The 16,020-nt window shown below is 43.2% G+C and overlaps 1 protein-coding gene across 3 annotated transcripts in view; it reads right to left on the bottom strand.

Moving 5' to 3' along the window:
* The window catches only part of TJP1 (tight junction protein 1), a 255,304-nt gene that overhangs the window by 173,112 nt on the left and 66,172 nt on the right, over positions 1-16,020 (bottom strand). The gene's annotated exons all lie outside the window — the stretch shown is intronic.

The following is a 16,020-nucleotide window of genomic DNA, read 5'->3' as shown; positions in this document are numbered from 1 at the left end:
AGGGCGCGGCTCCCAGCCCAAGTTCACCCCCTCCCCTCTACACTGCCTGCCTCGGTGCAGGACCAACATTGTGCAGGGGCAGCATCCTGGGAAAGGATGCTTTCTGTGGCCGGATGCACATCTAGAGTCCGAAGCCTGGCGTTCACTCCTCAACTTGAAACCCTCCCTGGCTTCCGTCCTCCTATTAAGGGTGAGAGTAAGCCTTGCAGGTTGATGGTGAGGACCCAATGCCAACAGGTATGAGGTGAACTGGACAGAGTGCCAGGCGCCACCCTGAGAAAACCCCGAGGGTCTTAGACCAGACCTCTGTGGTCTGGAACTCTAAATCTGAGATCCTGTGACCAGAGTTTGGAATCAGAAACTCTTGACTCAGATCCTTTTTGGCTATAATCTTTTCATTACAGTTAAAATTTAAAATGTGAACAACTGGAAAAAAGAGGATTCTCTGAACACAAATTTGATTTTCTATTCTTCCCATTTCATAAAGCCAACTATAAAAACAAAAGCTTCTGAAATAACTGGTTTATTATACTTGTTCTCTGTGAAAACAGTCATAAAGTCATCCTCTGCACCGTCCCTGCCCATTTTCCTCTCTGTTTTAATCAGATTCTATGAAGCCACATTTATGCAATAAGTAGATTTTTGTAAAAAAAAAAGGGAGGTCGGGGGGAGGATTCCTATGTGACCATGTCTTGAGAAGAAAGTTTTCCACGGATGGTCTCATTAACGATGTGTCTGGGGCCTGGTGGACAACAATGATGTCACCTGAGGGACACATATTGAAGGGTGTGCTGTGTCCACACAACTGACAGGTGGTGGTTAGAAGAGACTCCAAGTGCATAAAAGTCTGTACATAAAGGAATCTGAACACAGGACACAGCTATACAGAATCTCTTCAGATATGTTCTGAAAGCAAAAGTTCTTTCGTTTCAATCAATAGTTCTATTTAATGAATATATTTCAGAATGTTTCAAATAAAATCTATCCAATAAAAGAAATACAGCACGTTTGTTACATAATGCTAATATAATAATTCTTAAACTGGAAGAATTATTCCCACCACGAATTCTCGCAGGGTATAGGAGGCCTTGTCCGATGGGGAGCCCAGGCCTGTCCGGCCAGACATGTGGTTCCGGAAACCGGCTAAGCCTCCGGGTACGATGGCCACTGCCACGTCTGCAGCAGCACAGGTCTGCCGGGGAGGTTTAAAGCCACTGGAAGGCACATAAGCAGTTCAATTATCATAATAAATTCGTTGAAAAGGTGGGGTTTCTCTTTTCCTCCTGATCAAGGTACAGTCCTTGAAGAAAATCATACAGCCAAGAGGAGCCCATCCTCAAAGAAACCCACCAAATAATCATCTAATAGCAGGGAACTGGACCAACGAATTCATTTCTTCACCAAATATGCCTTAAATATTTGTTCTGTGCCAGATGCTGTCACAGGTACTGAGGATACAGCAGGGAACAGGCACAAAGCCCAGCTCTCCTGCAGTTTATATCCCAGTAGGGAAAACACAACTGACAAAATAAATATGTAAGCACAGGGAACTCTAGTCAACATTCTTTAATGACCTATACGGGAAAAGAAACTAAAAAAGAGTGGATATATGTCTATGTATAACTGAATCACTTTGCTGTACAGCAGAAGCTAACACAACACTGTAAATCAACTATATTCCAATAAAAAAATATGTAAAACATACAGTATACTAAACGGTGCTGGGGGCTTTGAGGAAAAAAAATAAGGCGGGGGAAAGCGAGAGGGGACGGGAAGTGTGACTGTAACGGGGGTTCCGGCACAGGTGACACTAAAGCAAGACTGAAGCACTGAGCATCCCGGTCATGCAGCTATGCAGACAGGCCGAGCGGCTGCAAGGGCCTGGCACAGCGGTGCATGTCCGGATGGCCGGGGCAGACACAGCAGACACCAGGGCAAGGGAAGGTGGGCAGACAAGAAGGGACAGCCACAGGCTTTACCCAGCGTGAGACGGGAGCCCTGGCGGAGCTCTGTGCGGAGGAGTGACACCCACAGCTTCCCTTTTCACGAGATCCTGAGGTCCTCTGAAGAGTGTGCTAGGAAAACTGACTGCAGGAGGGCAGCGTGAGAACAGGAAGTCGCCAATGAGCCACTGCACCAACCCAGGTGAAAGGTGGTGCCAGCTCAGGCGCGGGTGGAAAATGCAGGCGGGGAGAGGCAGTCACAGGGGCATCAACTCTGAGGTGTGGCCAGGAGAGCCCTGCTGATGGACTGAACACAGCCGAGCACGAGAGAAAGGGGGCAAGGGTGAGCCCAGCGTCTCTGGCCTGAGCAAGAGCAAGGACGAGGTCACCACTAACTGAGATAGCAGGTAAGGGAGGAGTCAGATCTTGGTTTTGGACTCAGTTTGAAGCGAGGGCCTGTGTGATTCTGGAGTCCAGGAAAGAGGTCCCTATTAGCATTTGGATGTACTAGGTAAGCCATGAGGCCGGCTAAGGCCAGCAGGGGAACGAGTCCGGAGCGAAGGGGAAGCCCAGGAACCAGGCCCGGGGCCAACACTGAGATGTGGGGCAAAAGGAGAACCAGAGGCGTGTGGGTCCTGGGGACATGCTCCCAGGCAGAGAGGGTTTCATTTGTGCCGAGGACAGTCCAGGGGGTGGAGGCTGGCTGACCAACACGACTGTGACCTTGGCAGCACGAAGGTCTGCCAATAAGCCACTGGTGACTTCCCAGGAGAGCGGTTTCAGGGGAGCAGTGGAGACAAGCGCCTGATTCAAGCGGATAGGAAAGAGACTGGGACACAGCCGACTCTTCTAGGCTCCAGTGCTGACTCCTGTCCGAACTGTGGAGCCTCAGAGCTCCAAAGCCTCCTTTGCTCTTAATTCTCACACAAGACTTCCTTGTTTCCAATTAAACATCTCCTGTTTTAGTTTTTAACACCATTTCCTTGTATTTGGTCCTCTATAAACTGGGAAAAAATATTCTGTATCTCTCTAACATGGACAAAAATCTGTTAACGTTTTATATTCTTAAAAACAGTAGTCAAGGGACTTCCCTGGTGGTCCAATGGTTAGGAATCCGCCTTCCAGTGCAAGGGACACGTGTTTGATCCCTGGTCAGGGAACTAAGATCCCACATGCCATGGGGCAACTAAGCCTGCATGCCACAACTAGAGATCCCGCATGCTGCGACTATAGAGCCCACATGCTCTGGAGCCCACGCCCCACAACTCGAGAGCCTGTGAGCCACACAAAAGATCCCATGTGCCGCAGCTAAGACCCGACACAGCCAAAAATAAATAAATAAATAAAAATTTTTTTTTTAAATAGTAGTCAATAAGAAAATAATTCCATTTACAATAGCATCAAAAGGAGGGGCTTCCCTGGTGGCACAGTGGTTGAGAGTCCGCCTGCCGATGCAGGGGACACGGGTTCGTGTCCCAGTCCGGGAAGATCCCACATGCCACGGAGCGGCTGGGCCCGTGAGCCATAGCCGCTGAGCCTGCGTGTCCGGAGCCTGTTCTCCGCAACGGGAGAGGCCACAACAGTGAGAGGCCCGCGTACCGCAAAAAAAAACAAAAACAAAAACAAAAAAAACCCAAAAGGAATACGATACTTAGGAATAAATTTAACAAAACAAGCACAAGATTTGTATACTAAAAATTACAAAACATCCTTGAAAGAAATTTAAAAAGACTGAACTAAAAGGAAAGACATCCAATGTTCAAGAACTGGAGGCCTTAATACTGTGGAGTTGGCAGCATCGTACCAATCGCTCTACAGACTTAGCACAGCTCCATCCAACTCCCAGCTGTCAGACTTCCCTGGCGGTCCAGTGGTTAAGACTCTGCACTTCCACTGCTGAGTGTACGGGTTCCATCCTTGGTCAGGGAACTAAGTTCCCGCATGCTGTGTGGCATGGCCAAAAAAAAAAGTCCCAACTGCCTTTTTAAAAAAAAGAAATTGACAAGCTCATCCTAAAACCCAGAATAGCTAAAACAATCTTGAAAAAGAAAAAAGAAGTGGGAGGACTGACATTTCCCAATTTCAAAACTTACTGCACAGAGTGGCTCTGGCCTAAAGAGGGACACACAGATGAATGGAATAGAAGCTAGAGTCCAAAAACAAACTGTACAAACAAAAATGTATTTATTGTCAATGGATTTTCAACAAAGGTGCCAGGACAATTCAACAATTTCAACAACTGATGCAGAACAACTGGATAATAACATGCAAAAGTATGAATCTGGACTCCTACCTCACACCATCTACAAATTAACTCAAAGTGAGTCACCAACTTTAAATGTAAGAGCTAAAACTAGAAAACTCTTGGTAGAAAACAGAGGAGTGAATCTTTGTGACCTCAGATTTAGCAATGGTTTCTCAGATATGACACCAAAAGAACAATCAACAAAAGAAAAAGCAAATAAATTAGACCTCAAATGGATTTTTAAAGTTTTGTGTTTCAAAGGACAGCATCAATCAAGTGAAAAGCCAACCGATGCAGTGGGAGAGAAATATTTGCAAATAATATATCTGATAAGCGACTTCTATCCAAAGTATATAAAAAATGCCTATAACTCCATAATAAAAAAATAAATAACCCAACTGAAAAATTGGCAAAAGATGTGAATAAACATTTATCCAAAGAAGACATACAAATGGCCCAAAATCTCACAAAAAGATGCTCAACAAGATTAACCATTGGGGAGATACAAGTCAAAACCACAAGGGAATTCTAATTCTCAGCCACCAGACTGGCTATAATCAAAAGATGAACAGTAAGGAGCGCTGGTGAGGGCGTGGAGGACCTAAGCCCTCAGACATGGCTGGTAAAAATGGAAACAGTACAGCCGCCATTCAGCAAGGCACAGAACTGTCAGATGACTTAGCAATTCTCCTCCTAGGTTTATATCCAAGAGAAATGAAAACATATGCCTACACAGCCACAAAACATACATCCGTACACAAATGTTCACAACAACATTACTCAAAATAGCCACAAAAATAGAAACAGCCCAAATGTCGATCAATTGATACATGAATAAATAAAATATGGCACATCCATATGATAAAATATTATTAGGCAACAAAAAGGAATGAAGTACTGATACATGCTACAATATGAACGAACCTTGAAAACATCACACTAAGTGAAAGAAGAATATATTATTCCATTAATATGAAATGCCCAGAACTGGCAAATCTACAGTAGAGACAGAAAATAGATTAGTGGTTCTCTAGGGCTGGTGGAGGGGATGAGGGAGGGAATGGGCAGTGACTAAGCCCAGGATTTCTTTGTGGTGATGAAAAAGTTTTAAAATTAGATTGTGGTGACAGCTGCTAACTGTTAATATATTAAAAACCACTGAAATTTATACTTTAAATGGATGAATTTTATTTTATGTGAATATCTCAATAAAGCTGCTACATAAAAAACAGTAATCAAATCTCTAACCGACTCTATGTTAAATAATCCCAATTTTTAAAACTCTGAATAATTTTCATTATTTGTTACTTTTCTATGATCCATTTCTCTGGCTTTTTTTTCCATAACCTTTAAGAGATGATAGCTTAATTAAAGTGCTCATTTAATCTAGAACAGGGGTCAGCAAACTACAACCTGAGAGCCAAACAGAGCTAAGAATGGTTTTTATTATTTTAAAGGGTTAACAAACAAACAAAAAAAGAATATACAACAGACACCATATTTGGTCCACAAAGCCTAAAATATTTGCTGTCTGGTCATTACAAAGGTTTGCTGACCCAAGATCTAGAACAACAAAGTGAGTCTGCACGTGCACTCATCACAAACTATATTAGAAACATGTTCACTTTGATCCATATTCATATTGCGATTAGCTACGTTTAATGCACAGAGGAGGAATAAAGGGACTGTATTAAACAAACTCCCTTTCTACTAATATAATCCATTTTAAATGTCTATATTCCAGGCTGTGAGTAACCACAGGTAATTTGGACAAACTGATAACTATATACACAACTGCCCCGTCCAGAAGACAAAAGAGATACTGACTCAGGCAGGTGCTACAGTCGGACCTTAGAGGTTATTGTGCAAAATCCGTCAGATTTTGGCCAAATCGCTTTGCGGCGATAAAGTCAAGGATGTACTATCTTGACTGTGAACATGTGTGAAGGAAACCTGACTCAGAACTGGAGGCGGGAAGCTGGGAAGGAGGGTGCCGGCCTAGCCCGCAGGGCCCAGCAAGAAGGAGGAGGGTCTCCGGACGACACCACAAGCTGCAGGGTCCTTGCCTGCAGCCACAGGGAAGCCGCCACCATTCTGCGCTTTCGTTTTCCTCCAGTGACTTTTATTCCAAACATCTTCTGCCAGCCTCCTCCTTTCCTCCACAAAGGACGTTCTCCTCTGTTCACCGTACTAGCCTAGGGGCCACCAGTTTGCTTGTCCCGAATGGCAATTCCTCTGCTATTCCCAAATAAATCTTTTCTGCTTAAATAAAATTGCCCTTTGCGCTGTTAGACGTTGACATGACCTGAACCCTGTAAGTTTTCAAGTGCATTATCATCTTACCATCCCCACTCTTTAGTAGGTGTAATGCTAGCAGAGTCAGACAGGATTCAGGCTCTGCTTCCAAGCTGCCCAGCCTGCACCTGTGATGTAATTTCTGACTCTGAGGATTAGATGAGTAATGAGCACAGGTCAGCACACAGCCTGATGCCGGGCACAGTGGGCCCTCAAGTTAGATTTGGGTTCAAATCAACGAACTCTACTGAATGTCTGCTCTGTGCCTGGTGCTGAGTCTGCTGGTCCAGAGATACAAACGGAGAAGATGTGGAATCCACCCTCCAGAAGTTCACAATCTAGTGAAAGAAAGAAACCTTCCTCAGTAGCACAAGGGTCAACATCTGTCACAGGAATGTGCATAAGATACCGAAGTCAGGCTGGGAAGGTGAGGATGTCTATGAGGGCCTCCGAGAAGAGGTGTCAGCAGAGCAGTGAGCGGCCTTCACAGAGGAGAAGGGATGAGAACTGGCACACCTGGGGAAAGGCTGTAGAGAGGGACAGGACGTTGAGCGTCTACCACTGAGGACAGGCCGTCTCCCCTCTATGTGTCACAGCGCAACAGTGCCGGTCACCCGTCCTGGAGATCACAACACAGACACAGGTCCCTCTGAACGATCCTTGACCGGCACATAGCTGCTGTTTGCTTTGACCACTCTTGCTTTCATAATCATAGCTGGGTTCAGTCAATGCTAGCCGGCAGCATAACTCTGCATTTCAGACCTCCAGAGCAAAACTCTGCAGAACTACAGCGCTCTGAGAAGGAGGTCCCTGATCCACACCGCTCGGGCTTCCTCTTCCCATAGCTTCCAACAACCACAGAAGCCCCTTGCGCACTCTGATCCTCAGCCATGAACTAGTGTCACTTTTTTTTTTTTGCGGTACGCGGGCCTCTCACTGTTGTGGCCTCTCCCGTTGCGGAGCACAGGCTCCGGACACGCAGGCTCAGCAACCATGGCTCGCGGGCCCAGCCGCTCCGCGGCATGTGGGATCCTCCCGGACCGGGGCACGAACCCGTGCCCCCGGCATCGGCAGGTAGACTCAACCACTGCGCCACCAGGGAAGTCCTAGTGTCACTTTTAATAACATTTCTCAATTGGTGATATGTTTGCTTCATGGTCAATCATAATTCAGATATTTTTTTCCAGTTATACATATATACATTCTTTTTCATATTCTTTTCCATTATGGTTTGTTACAGGATATTGAATATAGTTTCCTGTGCTATACAGTAGGGCCTTGTTGTTTATCTATTTTTATATAATATAGTTTGTATCTGTTAATCCCATAGTCCTAATTTATCCCTCTCCCTCTCCTTTTCCTCCCCTTTGGTAACCATAAATTTCCTTGCTATGTCTGTGAGTCTGTTTCTGTTTTATAACTAAGTTCATTTGTACCATTTTTTTAGATTCCACATATAAGTGATATCTAATGATATTTGTCTTTCTCTGCCTGACTTACTTCACTTAGTAGGATAATCTCTAGGTCCATCCATGTTGCTGCAAATGGCATTATTTCATTCTTTTTTATGGCTGAGTAATATTCCATTGTATATATGTACCACATCTTCTTTATCCATTCCTCTGTTGATGGACGTTTAGGTTGCTTCCATGTCTTCTTGGCTGTTGTAAATAGTCAGATCTTTTTATACTGTTCACATATTAAGTACCAGCCTATAATTCTGTATTTAATCTGATTTTTCTTAGTAACACAAAAGGACTACAAACATTTTAAATAATACGGAAAAATAAACCATGAATTTCTGTATTAACCCTCTAGTTCATGCCACCCACCCCCAAAACAACTCTATTTCCAAGGGTTGGAAGATAAATAGGAAAAAAAATCCAGATAGTAAATGAAAATTTTAAAATGTCACATTTGGTTCTTTAATTAAATCATGGAGATCTTTGAAATTTTATTTTGTGAGAAAATCGTAAAATGGGAAACAAACAAAAACAGACCATAAAGAAATGCAATTTTAAAAACCTTTTCACTGAAAGAAATGCAACATTATATTTTTTCCCTTGCTGGTTATTTGAAAGTTACAGGTTCAACTGCTTGAGAAATTAAGTTAATACTTCAGTGTCATTAGTTTGTATTTTGTTCTAACAGTACAAACAGTAGAAGAAATCATTAGTAAAGTGAGGGTAAAACAAGCTCAGTTAATTACAGTTAAAAACAGTTAAAAACAAACAAACAGAACAGTTAAAAACAATCAACGGTCAGGCTTAATTTTAAAAAGAACCTTTCCAGGGCTTCCCTGGTGGCACAGTGGTTGAGAGTCTGCCTGCCGATACGGGGGACACGGGTTCGAGCCCTGGTCTAGGAGGATTCCACATGCCGCGGAGCAACTGGGCCCGTGAGTCTGCGTGTCTGGAGCCTGTGCTCCGCAATGAGAGGCTGCGACAGTGAGAGGCCCGCGCACCGCGATGAAGAGTGGCCCCTGCTTGCCCCAACTGGAGAAAGCCCTCGCACAGAAACGAAGACCCAACACGGCCAAAAATAAATAAATAAATTTTAAAAATATATATATATTAAAAAAAAAACTTTCCAGAATGTTAAAAATCAATGCTACCTCAATTAAAAAAAAGTTTTTAATAAAAAATAAATTTAAAAATAAAGTAAAGAAAAAGAACCTTTGTATCCAGTCACAATACTCATGTAGGTTTACGGGGGTAGATTCCTAGTCCCATATATAAACACCTTTTAAAAATGACCAGGAATATGGGAATCTTCTTCATTAATGCTCCTTTTTGACCATGAAGCAGTTCTGTTAAGACAGAACTTCTCTACTCAATAAATTGCACTAAAGTACCATTTGCCCTGTCCTAAAGGAATTAGTTTGATCCAAAAGAAACTGATAAGAGCTAGAGAATGTGGAAACCAACAGTTCAGCAAGTTAACAACAGTTACATGCCATTCACTTCCAAGGAAAAAACAACACAACTGCCAACCCTATTTAAGAAAAGTATGTTTTCTATCTCACAGGCCAGGTCTTGACCTGAGTGATTTACAGGCAAGCCAAGCCTCAGTGAACAAGGCCAGACTTCTCACAAACACACCTGCCCGGTCCCCTCCACCGCTCTCACACCCATCTCCCATCTTCATACACTCAGAGGAGGGTGAGCCTGAATGAAGCAAAACTTTCCAACTCATCTATGTGTCATCTTCCCCAAGCTCTATATGAAGCTCAAGATGAATATTTTACAAAGGCACAACACGCATACCACAAATTTAATATTTAGTTTCCTTCCAGGATCAAATGTACTTATAATATTGTGTAATATTTACCTAGAAGGATCTCTTCGGCATTTGGTAAAACAGTAGATAAAGATTAAAGCCTTACTCATTGAGAAATTATTAAGTGTTCACTCTGACATGTTTAATCTTACCAAGTTTCAAAATACTAAAAAATCAGAAAATTTCCCTTTGCAGTCTTGGAGATATTTGTCCTTTCTTTCTCAGGAATCGGAGTAGAACTTTTGTGAAAAGCAGCAGTCTAAGCAGATCATAGTAATGGGAAATTCCTTTATGGGAATTTAACTTTTAAAACTCCAAATGAAGACATGTATTTGCAGTAGGCAACTTGAAGACAAAATACCACGCTCAAACAAAATGAGCTGCAGAGCTGGGGAACAGGCCTGCTCGGGAGCAGCTCCATTTGTTATCAATTCTTTGACCTCTCCGAGCTGGGTCTGAGGCCTAAAATACGCAGAGCAGATTTCAGCAGAGTTGCCTGAAGGCCTGTATCTGCAAACAGGAGGGAGGGCTGGGGCAGAGGGGCAGGAGAGGAGGGGGAGGAGGTTCAGACCCCAGGACCACAAGCTGGCCTCAGGCTTTTGTTCCAAATGTGAGCAGATCCATTGAAGGGCTTTGAGCAGAAGAGCCACAGGGTCTGATTTACATTTGAAAAGGACTGTTCTGGCTGCTGGTTGAGATCAAACTGGGTGGAGAAACAAAAGGATGGCGTGGACCTCGCAGGCAGTAGAGGAGGGGTGAGAAGTTATCAGATCCAGGATATAATTAGAGAGGAAGATGCAAGATGTAAGAGGAAGACAAAGGTACATCTCTACCTCCTTTCATAAATAAAAATAAATTCCAGATTGTTCGATGAGTTAAGGTAAACCACTGAATTGAAAACTAGGTAAGAGCTACAAACAATTTATAAAACAAGAAATACATGCAAATAACCATACCAAAAGATTTCAACATCACTAGTAATACGAATTGTACTATATAAATACAAATTAGAAAAAAAAAAAAAAAAAAAGGATGCTTTCCCCCCTGCTCTGATTAGAAAAGAAATTTAAAGATAATCGTAGGGGTATGGATAGTATTCCCCAAATTCATGTCCACCAGGAACCTCAGAGAGTGACCTTATTTGGAACAGGGTATTTGCGTATGTAATGACTTAAGATGAGATCATAGTAGATTAGGTGGGCCCTAAACTCAATGGCTGGGGTCCTTCTAGGAAGAGGAGAGGACACACAGAGATACAAAAGCATGGGAGAGGCCATGTGACAATGGAGGCTAGACTAGAGTGATGCAGCTGTAAGCCAATGACTACCCAGGACTGTCAGAGCATCAGAAGTAAGAAGCAGCAAGGGAGAATCCTTCCCCAGAGCCTTCAGAAGGAGCACAGGCCTGCTGACACCTTATTCTGACTTCTAGTCTCCAGAACTGTGAGAGAATAAATTTATGTTGTTTAAAGCCCCCAAAATTGTGCTACTGCAGCCCTGGGAAACCAGTACAGTAATATATGATGTTACCGAGAGTGTGGGAGGCAGTCAAGTCTCGTTCCCCATTGGCAGAGCCTAAGTCAGGGGTACAACCTTTGGGAAAGACCATGTCACAGTGCTTACACACTTCTAAATGACCAGATCTCTTGGACCAGGAATCCAATTTGAGAGATTTATATTCAGCAAATAATTAGCAATGTGTGCAAAGATTTAAAAAGAAGAATGTTCATCCAAGGGTTACAATTGGAAAGAATATAAATGTTCAAAAATTTGGAATTAGTCAAGTAAACTATGGTGTAAACGTACAATGAAGTATCACGTTGCTATTGAAACGGATCTTGATTGGAAGACAGTTTGGTAGTTTCTTACAAAACTAAACATATTCTTACCATGCAATCCAGCAATCACACTCCTTAGAATTTACCCAAATGAGCCGAAAACTTAGGTCCACACAAAAACCTGCACATGGATGTTTACAGCAGCTTTATTCATAATTGCCAAAACCTGGAAGCAACCAAGACGTCCTTCAGCAGGTGAACAGATAAGCTTTGGTACATCCAGACAATGGAATATTATTCGGCAAAAAAAAAGGAAAAAAAAAGAAAAAGAAATGCACTATCAAGCCACAGAAAGACATGAAGGAAGCTTAAATGCATATTACTAAGTGAAAGACGCCAGTCCAAAAAAGGCTACATAGTATATGATTCCAACTATATGACATTCTAGAAAAGGCAAAACTACAGAGATAGTAAAAAGATCAGTGGTTACCAGGGGTTAGGGGGTTGGGGAGACAGATTAAAAGGTGGAGTGGAGCACAGGACATTTTTAGAGTGGGGAACTATTCTGTATGATACTGTAACGGTGGGTACATGTCGTTACACCTTGTCCGAACCTACAGAATGAACAACACAAAAAGTGAATCCTGGGACTTCCCTCGTGGTGCAATGGTTAAGAATCCGCCTGCCAATGTAGGGCACACGGGTTCGAGCCCTGGTCCTGGAAGATCCCACATGCCATGGAGCAACTAAGCCTGTGCACCACAACTACTGAGTCTGCACTCTAGAGCCCGCATGCCACAGCTACTGAAGCCCGCGTGCCTAGAGCCCGGGCTCCGCAACAAGAGAAGCCACCACGATGAGAAGCCCGCGCACTGCCGCGAAGAGTAGCCCCCACTCGCTGCAAGTAAAGAAAATCTGCACATAGCAACGAAGACCCAATGCAGCCAAAAATAAATTAATTAATTAAAAAAAAAACCCTAAGTGAATACTAATGTAAACTATGGATCTGGGGTGATAATGAGTTATCAATGTCAGTTCACCAATTTTAAGAAATGTAGTACCCTGGTGTGACTGTTGATAGTGAGGGGGTGAACACACGTGGGGACAGGGAGCATATGGAAAAACTCTGCACTTTCTGCTCAACTTTGCTGTGAACGTAAAGCTGCTCTAAAAAATAAAGTCTATTAATGTTTTTTTAATTTGAAAGAAAAAAATGATCTTGAAAAAATATTTAAAGCTAAGAATATTCAAAATATGTGATGCATTGTTAACTGGAAAAAGAATATAGAAACGACCTACAGTCAGATTCTAATTTTGTTTTTAGAAGGAATATATATATTCATGTACTATTAGAGATAGCACAGAGAACACTCAAATATTAATAATGGTTATCTCTGAGTGGTGGGATTCACACGATTTTTATGTTTTTCTTTGTGATTTCTTGTGTTCTCCAAAATTTCTACAATAAACATGTATTACTTTCATAGTCAGGAATGTAGAGTTAATGTCATTTACAAGTAATAACAAATGCAGGGGTCTAAGAAACCTAAGATCATTAATCTGAGAAAAAACAAACGTCCTTTAAACTCCTTTTCTTCTACTAAGCAGCCTGCCTACCTCTTCAGGGATGCTGAAATCCATGGAGCATGAACAACCTCTGATTCCCTCGCTTGCACAACGAAGTTTCCTGGAATATTCACCCGCTCTATCTTCCATTCCTCTGTCACTTACTGCTCTTTAAAAATAGAACTGAGAACAAAAGTGCTCTTGAAAACTAAAAATATGGGAGAAGGGGAAAAGGAATCAATGGAAATTTGGAAGATAAAGTTGTGAAATTATCTCAGAAAGCAGAAAAAATAAAAGGATAAGGGAGGTGGGAAATAGAGATAAAAAGAGAGAGAAATTAAAAGATAGTCCAACAGTCCCAACAAGAGAGGAAGAAAACACCACTAAACAACTTCCCAAAGTCTGGAAGATATTTTCTGGTTTCAAGTTTCTACTTGGAAGTTTCAAGTGCCCATCACAATGAATAAAAAAAAGACCTACTTCACAGCACATCAGAATACTGGGGATAAAGAGAATTTCCTAAACATTTACACAAAAGAGGGAGGAACAGGAACACCCAAAGGATTGAAGATGAAAACTCCATTTAGGGACAAGACTGGAAACTGGAAGGCTGCAGAATGAGGGGGAAGTGACCTCTGCCCTGGAATTGTACCCCCAGCAACCATCCAGTGGGTGGGTGACAGGGACGTTCTCGAACATTCAGTTTACCAAATCCTTTGACACGACAGCAGCTGACGGCCTACTCAACAGCCATCCTCCTCCGTTCTTGCTAACAAACCCTGGCTTTATTCCTCTATTAAGTGGTCGTCCGTTTTGCAGGAAGGGGGGGCATCGGCCCCAGGAAGGCGAATCCTTCCTAGAAACCAGTTATGGCGATTCCATTCCCTGTGCTATGGCCTGAGATGTGAACTAAAGTTGGCGAAGAGGTTTCGAGAAAAGGATTTTCTGGCCTTTAGAAAGAGGCTCAGCAGAGAAAATGGTTCATTTTTCGCTTCTGGATATCGTCTACATATGACACTTGAAACATGGCAAGCACCTCGGAGCTGGTCCATGAGCCCAAATCCTCACACAGAAGCCCAAAGAGTTGAACGTTTGAAAGAATCTATGTTTGAAGCCTAGCTCCTGACTTATCTGATATAGTAAATGTCCTTTCTGTTTAGTCACTTGTAGTTGGCTCCTACCTGTAGCTGAAAGCATCATAAACTGAGATGTCCCCATTCTGTCCCCAGAACACCAATGGGGGTAGCCTCACTGGAGCCAGGAACAGGAGAGGTGAGGGAAACCCCTGGAATGACAGTGAAATGACGCCCAAGGAAAACAGCCGTGCAAAGGCCTAGGGATAATACATGTGACTGGAGCCAGGGGACGGGCTCCAAGCAGGGGCCCCAGGGAAAACCCACAGATGTGCAATTTGTGACCACATGAAAAATAACATTAAGGAGGACTCCGTAATTTGCTTACCAGTTTAAAAAGACATAATAATAGCTGCATAGAAAATTAAACAAATAAAAAGATGAGGGAATTTTTAAGTCCAAGGAAAACAAAAATTTGCACAAGAAAGGAGAAAATGGTCATAATACTCTACTTGGTCAGCAGTGAGTAATATTTATATAGTCACACTATATAGTGTCAGAATTCTGAGAGGGAAGTTAGAAGAGGGAGGGGAGCACAGGGAGGGGGCTTCCCCCTCATCTTCCACAAGAGAACGGCAGCAGACAATGTCTAACGTAGTCACACAAGAGACACGGCAACAAGCACGTTACCTAAAACGCGGAGGTAAGTTCCACAGAAAAGTTAAAGGTATTTAACAATTGAATGCTTCTGAAAGTTGAAGATATTTAATCCTGTAGTACTCTGTAACGTATTAAACCATATGACTATATTACCGTAGTGTAATAAAGAACCTGTCTGGTCTTCGTCCCGGGTTTCTGGCATGGAGCGTGCACAACCCTTAGCATCTCCTGAATGACAGGAGTGTCTCTGTTACGCTCACGTGGTAACTCCCTGGATGGGGATGGCTTCCGGCTGAGGGCTGGGCACCAGGAAGACCAACTCTGCGATGAGAGGGCTGGCGGGACTTTCTGCTGCCTGACCTCCACGGAAGGAGGAGAGGGCTGAAGGCTGATTTCAATCACGTGGCCCATGAGTCAGTCAATCGCGCTTCTGTAATGAAACCCCAGTAAAATATCTGGACCATAAAACTCAGCAGAGCTTCCTGGTTGGTGAACACACAGATGTGCCGGGAGTGTGATGCTCGCTGACTCCATGAGGAACGGCGCAGAAGCTCTGCATTCCTTCCCAGACGTCAGCCTATGCATCTCTTCATTGGGCTGGTCCTCTTTTTAATAAGACTGCAATCATAACTACAGTGCTTTCCTGAGTTTTAAGCATTGTTCTGGTAAGTTATCTAGCCTGAAGGGATCATGGGAACCCCCTCACTTATAGCCACTTGGTCAGAAGTGCAGGTGGCATCTGAAGTAGAGGAAATCTTGTTGGCTACCAGGCCCTGTAACTTGTGGGGTCTGTGCTAATTCTGGGTGGTTAATGCCTGAATGGAATGGCAGGAGACCCAGTTAGGCCTGGTACAGAATAGTTACTTTGCTAAATTAATTTTTTAAAGGAAAAAAGAGTAAACCTCATCAGCCTAATCATTGGAGGTTTCTGTGGCATGTGTATGAAGGCCCACCCGAGGGTGGAGGACCACAGCTGTGGCAACACTGCTGACGGCCAGTGAGCACTCACGGCAAGGAGCATGCCTGGGGTGGGTGGGGCAGGGAATGCAGGCCTCGCTTCTGAACGAGGATGCAGAAAAGGAGGCTTCTTGAGACTTTTCATTTAATTCCACATTCTTCAAAACAAATGTCCAGTAGTTCCCTTGTGGCTGCAGTTGGCCAAAGGTAAAGTAAAAAAAGCAG

This window comes from Delphinapterus leucas, chromosome 2, assembly GCF_059928025.1.
Source record: "Delphinapterus leucas isolate spDelLeu-1000000601 "Yukka" chromosome 2, BTC_Dleu_Yukka2, whole genome shotgun sequence".
Classification (NCBI taxonomy): Eukaryota; Metazoa; Chordata; class Mammalia; order Artiodactyla; family Monodontidae; genus Delphinapterus; species Delphinapterus leucas.
The sequence above is the reverse complement of the archived record's forward strand: the minus strand, read 5'-3'. Positions and strand labels throughout refer to the sequence as shown.